The sequence below is a fragment of the Acinonyx jubatus genome, chromosome B1 (assembly GCF_027475565.1).
Source record: "Acinonyx jubatus isolate Ajub_Pintada_27869175 chromosome B1, VMU_Ajub_asm_v1.0, whole genome shotgun sequence".
Taxonomy (NCBI): Eukaryota; Metazoa; Chordata; class Mammalia; order Carnivora; family Felidae; genus Acinonyx; species Acinonyx jubatus.
In genome coordinates this window covers 157,918,875-157,929,778 of record NC_069382.1, presented here as the reverse complement: position 1 = coordinate 157,929,778, position 10,904 = coordinate 157,918,875, and the positions used below count along the sequence as shown (strand labels likewise).

Sequence of the window (10,904 nt, the reverse complement as noted above, 5' to 3'; positions counted from 1 at the left end):
ATTCTATATACTTTTTCGTGCTTTCTTAATTTTATGCCTTGTGTATGTAGGTATTGCCTTTCCGGACGAAAATGAATAATTTGTACTGCACTTTTTTACAGTAACTTCTTATTCACTCTAGAGACAAATAGGGACCGATGATTCATGCAGCATGAAGACAATTATCAGCGACGAATGACTCCTTCCTATTCCTCTTACTCTTGTCATTGTTTAGTAATGTAAAGAATCTGTCTCAGAGAAGTGACTGTAGAGCAATGATGTGCTCTGAGAGAATGAAGTCAGGCTAGGGAAATACTCCTAAACCGGGGAAATCAGTCAAATTAGAAATGGGGTTTTGTAACAAATGTATAGCTGAGTGAGTGGAATACACAATGACCTTACCTGGTGGGGATCTTCTCAAACATTCCCACCATAACCTCATGCAGGTCAACAGAGCAGGAAATTGGGGGGTTTGGGGGGAGGTGGCGCACACGTGAAGGCAAAGACAGGAAGAAGGGAACAGGAAGGACAGGTGAAGAAAGATGAGATTTCCATAAACAGGAAATAACCGTATGGTCACTTTACCTCTTAAATCTTATGCGGAGACAAGCAGAAAACCCCACTCCCAACCAAGAGAGGGGACCTACCTTCCCTCATCCGGCTTAATCCTGATAAATACCCAACTCAGGTAAGGTCAGTTATCTTCCTCTAATTCCTTCACTGTGGGGCAAGGTGGGCTTCTTGGGGGAGAGAAATGACAGAGTAGATTGGTTCATTGAAAGGAAGGAAACACCGAATGTCCTGGAGAGAAGACTTCACAGAAGTCAGGGGTGGAGACATGAGGTGGAGAAGCTCAGTAGCCAAGAAAGGTGGGGTGTCTGTGTACAAAGATTTAGCTACTAGGACCTTTATCAAAGCATCATTCATGACCTGGAAATGCTGAAGACGGCCCCAGTGTCTTTCTACAGGGGTTTTTGTGATATAATCCAGAGGAAAAAGCAAATGATAAGACAATAGAACGTGATAATTCCACTCTCAAAAGGAATCATGTGCACATACATGTACACCCACACACACATGACCGGACAGATATTTACTAAAATGAAAAGGGAAGTGGTGGGACTCAATTTTCCCCTTTTGCTCATTTGTATTTTCTAGATTTTTCAACAGTGAGCACATTTTCGTCAGCAGTAATACGGAGGGGATCACAAATTTTTCTCACAACCTTATTGGGTCTGTAACAAACCCATTCTTTTTTAAAATACCCATTTGTTAGAGAGGAAACATTAACTTTTTATCTTATGTACTTAACTTGGTTCAATCTAATGCATTAAATGGTCCCTCTAAAATATGCACTGTCCAGTATGTTAATTAACCTTTAAATTTCAACTGTCCAGTATGTTAATTAACATTTAAATTTCAACTGTCCAGTATGTTAATTAATTAACACTTAAATTTCAACTCCACACACATCTGATTTTCCTTTTGATTCTTTAAAATAATTCTCAAAAAAAAAATCTTTATTTTCCCTGCCCTTTACTCAGAAATATTTTAGCTCTCTTCCTAGATATCCTTAGAGGTAAAGTCATTAAAAGTTAATTTCTATGTTGTATGTGTTCTATGATTTCAAAAAGCAAAAATAGATGTACAAGAGAATAAAGATTCAAGAGAATAGACAAAAAAACTTCCTGTTTAGAGTATAAAGATTATGAGTGCTTCTCGTCCACTGTTGTTATTTTTTTACAACAAAAAAGTTAAAATTGAAAAAACAATTCAATTCCTCAAGGTTACTAGCCACATTTCAAGCGTTGAAGTAGCCCCAAGTAGCTCCTGGCCCCCCTATTGGACATTTAGAATGTCCGCCTCATTGCAGAATGTTCTTTCAGACAGTGCCATTCCAAGAAATGCCCCAGCTCAGATTTCTCAGCCATCTGGCCCCTCCCTGGCTGCTAGGCTCTGGGGGAGGTCTGGAGGGGTCTGGATGTCTGGAGAAAAGAGTGTGCCTTCATGAGCAACAGCCTTTGGGCCTAGTGCAAGTCTTTGTGATCTCAGGCTGCCTCAACCTTGGGGCCCTTCAACAGTATTTAGGTACCCATACAAACATCTCTTATTCAACTTCCTGACTTCAGGGGTCTTACAGAGGCCCAGTGTCTACTTATCTGTTGACATGGTCCCCCAGTCCACAAGCAGGTCTTAGCAGGGCAGGGAGAAGCCAGCCAGCTTCCTCACTAGACCGCTTTCTATGACTTATTCTGCAGTGTAGGCTCTCGGAATTCCCTAAATTGCCTGTCATTCTGGCCTCAGCACCTCAGAAAACTGGAAACTCCTCCACCAGAAGCTTCCCTCAGCCAGGTCTGATTAAGCCTGCAGGCCACCAAGTTTTTTCAGAGTCTGATATATCAAGGACCTCTCCAGAGAGACCACAACTGTCCCATCACTGTACCCAAGAAGTTGGGGCAAGGCCCCAGCCCTCAGACTCCCTGAAACTTCTCTGACTGCTTTTAACACATATGCTCCCTCAGAGATTCTAACCCAGTGGGGGACAGGCCCGGGTGCCTGCTTCTCAACTCTCCCCGCTCCCTCTCTCTTCTGCCCACTTTTCTTCCCATCAAGTCTTAGGGCTGGAAACTGATAGCATATTCATTTACTACAAGGCACAGCAATAAGCCTAGTAACCAGGCTATCTCATCTCTAGTGGAGAAAGCAAGGCGTTTTCTTCTGTGTGTTTTAAGGGGAAATTGGGGAATCCAGAAAATCTCCCCTCAAAATAATGGCGGTCTTCTGTCAGAATGTAATTTTATTTTCAACACTGGGGAGGGATTATGACTTGCACCTTTGTCTTTGGAATTCAATATGTAAGATTTCCAATGTCCAAACTGTTCCCTTGTGTTTTCCCACCCCACCCACTCAGGCAGATGAATGCTCTGGTCCCACCAGGGCTAAGGTCATTTCCTCAGAAAATTAACCCTAAAAGCACACTAATGAGTTCCAACTCATCATGCCAGTTACCATAAGGAAGACAAAAATTAATTTTAAAAAATTTTTTGGTTACAATTGTTGGGTTAGACTAATCAGAAACTGCGTTTAGAGAGGAGCTAATTCCCAAGGTCACATTTTAATATTGTAATGGGGGCGAGTGTCATATGGATGTAACATGTGACGTCCAAAATCACCACACTACTGGCTCTGTGACATTGAGCAGGTTGTTTACCTCATCCTTGCCTACTTCCTCATCCATAAAATGGGAATAATGCTGCTATCACGCACTATCATGAAAATTAAATGAAACTGCACATGGAAAGCACAAAATCTGCAATACAGTAGCCACTCAGGAAATAAATACCCCATGATATTCACATGATATCGTTAACATGATAACGTTACAACTGAAAAGAATAACAACATTAAACAAAAGAAATCTTAGAAGAGTAACAGTAATAGCCTAATTCTTGCTTTTCAGCCAGGATTATGGCTTAAAATGGCTACTTCCAATGGCAACTGACTTTTTGCTAGTTCTGATGGTTCTGATTCTCTTTTTCACATTATGTATTACTTTCTGTCATTACCACTTTTTCTCACTTATTATTTCATTTATTATTTTCAATTTCATTTATTCATTTCATTTATTCATTTATTTCATTCATTCATTCAATTCATTCACTCATATTATTCATTTCATTTATTATTTCAATTATTATTTTTAAAAATCCATGATAATTCAAACAATGCAGCAGTTTATAATGGGAAAGATTATAAAAGTTTGTAAAGTGAAACATTAAAGTTCCTCTGTGGCACTCAACAAAATCCTATTCTGCAGAGAAAAGTCTTAGCAGTAGTGTTTCCATCCTGTTTACTCAGACTTTCTATTTATTTAAGATTTTTTTTTAAATCTTTATTTATTTTTGAGAGAGAGAGAGAGAGACAGAGCGTGAGCAGGGGAGGAACAGAGAGAGAAGGAGACACAGAATCCGAAGCAGGCTCCAGGCTCCGAGCTGTCAGCACAGGGCCCAACGTGGGGCTCAAACTCACAAACTGCGAGATCATGACCTGAGCCGAAGTCGGATGCCAACCGACTGAGCCACCCAGGCGCCCCGACTTTCTATTTATACACAAAGTTATATATGCATGCGTTTTTATATAAGTGAGACCAGACTCTACAAACACTTCTGCCACCAGCTTTTTAAAAATTTAATAGCGTATCTGGGTGCTTGGGTGACTCAGTCAAGCCACAGACTCTTGATTCTGGCTCAGGCCATGATCTCTCGGTGGTAAGATCGAGCCCTGAGTCAGGCTCCGTGCTGAGCATGGAGCCTGCTTGGAATTCTCTCTCCCTCTGCCTCTCCCCCTCACCCTCTCTTTCAAAATAATTAAACACTTAAAAAAATTCAATAGTGTACCATGGACGCAGTCCCATATCCTGACATGAGGTCTGATATCATTGCCAGGTTGGTCCATCATTAATCTAGCATGTTCCTCCTTGGCAGGCCTCTCCCCAGCCCTTGTCTGGCCTTCTGCTGACACTTAAAAGAGTCTTGATGGTTTTAAAACATTTCAGGTCGGCCAGAGCTTATGCGAGAGCTTTCTCTAAGCTAAACATCCCTCATTCCTGATGTTGTTCCTCATATGGCACAGTTCTAGATTCCTCCAAATGTCCTGGAGCTTTTCTGGGTTCCCAGAGCCCAACAGCTTGTCCAGGACCGCGGCTGCGACCAGCAGCTGAGGCCGAGCCCCCCTTCCTGCGGGAGTGCCTAGGAGGCCGCTCATCTGCCAGGCAGCCAGGTTCCCTCATCAGTCACAGTTCTGTGTCGACACAATTTCTCTTCTAAACCTGAACACTCTTGAGGGTGGAAAGTACACTAACCGGATGGAATATGCAAAAACCAGAACTACCCAAGGCACACGACAGAGCTTTGCATGTGAAAGTTGAAATCCGTTAAAATTCTAAGGCTTTCCTTTTTTTATACCGACTGATTTTCAGCCCAGCTCCAAAGCGACAGCACGTTCGTTACAGACAAACTGGTCTCCCTTGGGAGTGGATGTGATTTTGGAAAAAATCAAATCATTGTCAGAGCAGACATGAAAATTAAACTATTCTAATTTCTTTTACAGATGAGGAATGAAGCCCAGAGGAGCTAAGGGGTTTATTAAGTTCATTATTCAGTTAATTAGTAACACCTTTTTAAAGGGAAAAAAAGCACTTATTGGGGAAATGGCGTAAAAATTCTAACTAGCACCTGTTATGTACCCGTCACCATGCTAGGATTTTTTTAAATACATTTTTATTCAGTTAATTTTAATTGAGCATCTACTACACGCCAGGCACTATTTAATGTGCTTGGGATGCCTTCCCTGTCCTCAAGCAGTTTACCAATCTATTGACTCATGGAACCTACCAACAAACCACCAGAGTCAATACTCTTATCCCATTTTAGGATATGTGGAGATGTATAGGAGAATGATCCGTGCGGAGGAAGAAATGGAGGTTCAGAAAAGTGAACATATTCTCCCAAAATCACATAATGACCACACGGGAGAGCAAGATTCTGACTCCCTCCCAGGAATCACACCACAGTCTGCTCTTCCCTCGCATAGAGTTTGGCACTGGGAAGCAAGAGGACAGGGAAGTCTCAGGGTTGACCTTGACTGGTGCAATGTCTGTGAGCCACAGCAGAGGTGCAGGTGACCTCGGTCGGGCTCAATACCACTGACTACACTCCCTGCGCAGGGATTGTCTATTGGTGAGAAAACTCGGCTGTTTTTTTTTCTTTAAGTCTACTTTAGATTCCACGTACAATTTTTTTATAACACGCTGTAAAGAAACATATTTAACATACGTAACGTAACGTAACAACGACCAGCATCTGAGAGGGTCTTTGCAGCTTTCTAAGTGCTTTGGTGTGCACCCTCACACTGAATCCTTTCAACCACCTTAGAAGGAGGGCAGGCAGCGTGACCCTAATCCCACAGGCTTGGGGTCAGGTTGGGGGAGTGGGGAAGCAACTTGCCTAAAATGCCGGCAGCGGTGGGCAAGAGCCAGTATACCACCAGACCTTTTGTTCTACACCAATCAGTAGACACTCTCTGGCTGTTTCATTAGCCGGCATGGAACACTGTTGTGTTAGTTGGTTAACTGCAGTTCCGTGAAAAGCGATGCCTTTCCTTCTTACCGGTGCCTCGGAGGTGCTTTAACCTACAAGGGCACGTCACATCCATCGCTCTCAGGCTGGATCCCATCACAGCAAACAGGCAGCCTGGCTCGGGTTTCTCTTCCTTGGTGTTTTCTTATCTGTGTCCCACCAATGGCTTAGACTCTGTGGGTGAGTGGGGTCAGGAAGTGGCATACAGCCTCTGTTTTTATTCTCTGTGTGGAAATTTTCTAATTATAGGTCACACCAAGAGTTTCCATTCTCCCCCATGGCACTTCACTCTGTTTATGTAACTTAATAAGCAAAGCCCCAGCACTTGTTGTTGTTTTTTTTTTTTTTTAAGACTTAAACCATGAAGCTTTTAATGAGGAATCAAACTCATTCCCTTATCTTTCTGACTAGTGAATGGCCGGTCGTCTGTTATCTGCTTAGTCTGTAGCTAAAATTACGATCGCTTCTCTGGTCAGGATTTTATAGTCTGATTACGCCTTAAGCTTCCTGTGTAAGCCGTCAGGGGAAGTGGGGACATTAACTTCCCACCACCACCACCAAAAAATAGATTCAGGTACAATCCTTTAAAATGCCAGGCTTCAATCTATCACAGCATCAAGGAACAAGAGTTATAGTTCAAGAGGGATAGCTATAATATCTTAGCATATGATGCAGTAAAAGTGCCCATTTAGAGCATAAAAGGAGGAAGATTTTAGACACGTATGCGTCAGGGAACACAAACCAAAGGCTCAGATTTAAACAGTTTTATTCTAGTCACATAGGTATTTCTTCCCCAACTTAACTGCCTAAAACGATATGTTTAAGGTATGCCATTTCAGCCTAGGATCCACTGGCAAGGTATTCAATGGTGGTAACTTTTAGGCAAAACTTGCTCAATAGCAATTAACCAATCCTATAGAACAAAACAAAGCAAAAACATGTTTTCAAGCCAGATTCTGTAAAGTCAAAAAACAGCTAAGTAGGAAAGACCCGGTTCTCTCCCTGCCAGCAGTGTGTAAACAGAAATGTCTTCTGCAGAGCCTCTCCACAATTGAAGCTGAAAAGGAAATACGAAAGGGTTTTGGTAAAAGACCCTGACCCTAAAGATCTACACTAATATTATTATAAAATCAACTTTTTGATTTTCCGCCAGGGGCTGCAGAATGCATCTAAATAAAGGGAAACTAATTTATGAATCAGGCTGCCACGTGGGATCAAGGAAGGTACTTGGTGTTCAGGAAGAAACAGCACCGAAGCAGTAATGCAGGGCCCAGAAAGAAAAGTCACCCGACCCCAGGAAAGTCACTGAACTTTGCCGAAGCACCACCAAGACTTTTCTCACCTACCTCCTCAATGTGGTGAAGAGTAGAGGAGGTACCGGGGCATCTGGGTGGCTCAGTCTAAGCGTCTGACTTCTGGTCAGGTCATGATCTCACCGTTGGTGGGTTGGAGCCTCGTGTAGGACCTCAGGTACGGCTCTGTGCTGACAGCTCAGAGCCTGGAGCCTGCTTTGGATTCTGTGTCTCCCTCTTTCCCTGCCCCTCCCTTGCTCATGCTCTGTCTCTCAAAATAAATAAACATTTAAAAAATTTTATTAAAAAAAAAAGAGTAAAAGAGGTACCATGTGGTATGTTTCTAGCACAGAACCGGGCACAAAATCAATGTCATTGCCATCATTGCTATTGCTATCATTTACGAATCCCCAAGCAGTGTCCATTTAAGAGTATTTGAAACCAGATAAACAGACATTTTCCAGTCTTTAGTTTTCTTGGTCAGTTTTGTTTTTGGTTAGGTTCCATTTTGATAAATGAAAAATCTTACCTCACTGTCTCAACTAGGGTTGAGTTATGTTCCCCTGGGCGGGACTATCCCTGGGAATCCCTAAAGAATCTGTCTTTTTATGTAGGGTTGTCAGCCAGGAAGAACTGTTGAGCTCCACTTTTGTTGATAACCTTATGAAAGAAGTACCTATTTTCTACTGTTCAGTATAATGCAGACTCTTTCATGTATATTGTACTATGTTGCTTTATGTTATATTACTTAATATGGTATCACATTGAATGTTTTCCCCCAAGCATCCATAAGCTATATTCTCCTCTCCCCAACACCCCTCACCCAGCCTTTCATGAAAACCACTGTTTTAAGGACTTATTTTAGGGGTGTTATTCCATCTCCGATGCAGGTGGCAGGATGGTCTTCTGAACGAAGGGGGACGTTGGGAGTCGGCTGAATTCCCATGAACGAAAGCAAGAAAACACTCAGGAGCATAGAGGCTGGAGAAAAGCTAAAAGAAGAGGAGGAATCGATTGATAATACTGGTGAGAAATAAGTAGGATGCTCTCTAGTCCCTCCACGGAGTAAAAGCGATCATCCGCGCCACCAGACCTGTAACACAGAGGGAATCCAAATACACTCACTTAAATACCATCACCAGGTCCACCACCAACCCACATGGAGCTTTTAGACAAGTTAGAGAAGGATACCCCCTTCAAGGCACTTTACCTGCACCTTCTAAAAGTCACCGTAATGTACTTTTTTTTTAAGAACAAGAAACTTAACTCCCATGTGCTTTAAAAGCATCATGTAAATTTGTACAAATCCACAACGTCTAGGATGTGAATGAGGCTCCACAGAAGGTCCTTTGTCCAGTCTACAACTCAAGCTCAAGGATACCCGGCTCCCCTGGGAACCGCTTGTTTAATGCCCGTCACACCAACCATGAGGAGTTGTGTCTGGTTTATGCATGGCTTCAGCTCAGTTCCCGGAACAGAGTATGTTCTCAACAGATATCAGTTGAATGACCGAATGATTGAATGAATAAATGAACAAGTGGCCCTCCTTTAACGCAAGCATTTACTGCGAAAGTGAAAAATAAGTTTGGCTAATGTTGACCGAGCAGCTTCTCTGCATCAGGCCCTAAGCACATATGTGCCTTCTCATGAAAACGCTGTGAAGTCATTACTATTACTCTTCATACTCCCAGAGGCTCAAAGAGGTTAAGTAACTTTCCAAAGCCCTTCTGCTAGTGAGTCACAAACCACATGACCACCATAATCACATTCCTAACCACTACAATAGCAAGTCTCTCTGTAGTCTGCATTGTTCTGGGAGGCTGCTACATCTATTGAAAACACAAGAGTTGCCTTGCATGGCCAGCTCAAGAGAAAGAAGGCACCAGAGCTTCCATGGTCTGGTTTCCCTGTCTGCTACAGAGACAAAGTTATCCTCTTTGATGCAACTCAGGCCAGTAATGAAGTCACGCGATATTCTTGGTCCTGGCAGGCATGGTAGACTCATCTTAGAAGTCAGTTAGCGGGAATTCATTGACCCACAGAACAACAGGCCCTTTTTATCCCCTGTGGGTGCAACACCTAGGCAACAGCACATTCTGAAACATCCTGGCCACTAGATGGCACCGGAGCTCAAATGTCACAAGTCTATTTGGAACATTTCTTCCGCCATGTTTTAATTTAGATCATAACAACAACCACAATAGTGGCATTGTCCAGAACATTGTTGTGCCGGGTACTCTCCCAGGATCTCTGCAAACATCATCTCATCTAACCCTCACAACAACTCTGTGGAGCAGATGCCATACTGTCTCCATTTTACAGATGAAGAAGCTGAGCCTTAGAGAGGTGAGAATCTTGGCCCAGGAAACACCGCTTGGGAAGAGGCAGAGCAGAGATTCGAACCTAGGCAAGCTGGCTCTCCACTGTTGTGTTTCCTCCTATGCTATCTTCACCCTTGCACTTAGCTGCTGAGCACAGGTTCCTTGTGCAAAATCCTCTCTCAAGGGGAAGAAGGAAAAATCCCATTCAGGCCAATAAGCATGTCAGGCACAAGCCAAGATTCAGGTTTACTGGAGCTACTTACTCAGAGGTACAACCTCAAGAAAACATTATCATGGTAGTGAAAAAATAGGTCACAGCGTTGGTTCAGGGAAGCAAAGTCAGCTGGCTCTGGCTGCAACGTCTCACATGCTAGAGAGAGGCCCCAGCAGATGACCCTGGGGCAGGGGGTATGGGCGCTCCTCCATACCCATCACAGGATCTAGAGAAGGCCCTCAAATTCTTGAGCTTCTGGTATTGTATCTGTTAAAAAGGGTAAATAATTCATGCACTGTCTTTTTTACAGGGTAAAAATAAAACATGTTTCAAGTATTCATTGTTGTTGTTTAATGACAAGTAAAGCGTAATATCATTATAAACCTCTTCCCCTTTTCACGTAAGCAATCTCCCCTTTGATCTTCCTGCCCCTGACCTTTCCTTTTTACAACATAAGAAACTGTTCTTAAAGCATAGATGTTACAAGATCTGCTCCTCTAACTCCCAGCTATTGACTCTATCACCAGTTCCAAACATGGTGGCCAAGGCCTTCCATTGCCCACTTTCAATCTGCCTCACTTTCCTCATCTCTCCCAACTTAATCCCCTCTTTCACCTTATATCCCAGCCAGACAAGAGCATTTGCTATGCTCAGACATTCTGCTTATTTCCCTACCTCGGTGTCTCTGTTCAGCTATTCTCGCCACCTGTCTGTGGTTCATGCTGCCCAACATCAGAGCCATTGGCCTTTGATTAGAACCCATGATCTTCCTTTCAGGAATGACTCCCCTGGCATTGCACTGGCCAAGAAGTGGGCACATGATCCAAGTGATACCTGTCAGACCTCACCTTGAGATTTGTACCTTGAGAGAAGTGATCTGACCCAACAGTGTTGGAGTTGACCCATCCTTATAGACCATGCCCCGAAGAAAACTCTGCCACCAATCCTGGTACATTAATAC

General features: G+C 43.0%; 1 long non-coding RNA gene across 1 annotated transcript; it reads left to right on the top strand.

Moving 5' to 3' along the window:
- The first annotated feature begins 233 nt into the window (after positions 1-233).
- LOC128314547 (uncharacterized) lies at positions 234-10,273 on the top strand. The gene is made up of 3 exons (XR_008296319.1): positions 234-667; positions 7,270-7,586; positions 8,299-10,273. It is a non-coding gene; the product is annotated as an uncharacterized LOC128314547 (long non-coding RNA).
- Positions 10,274-10,904: the final 631 nt, after the last annotated feature.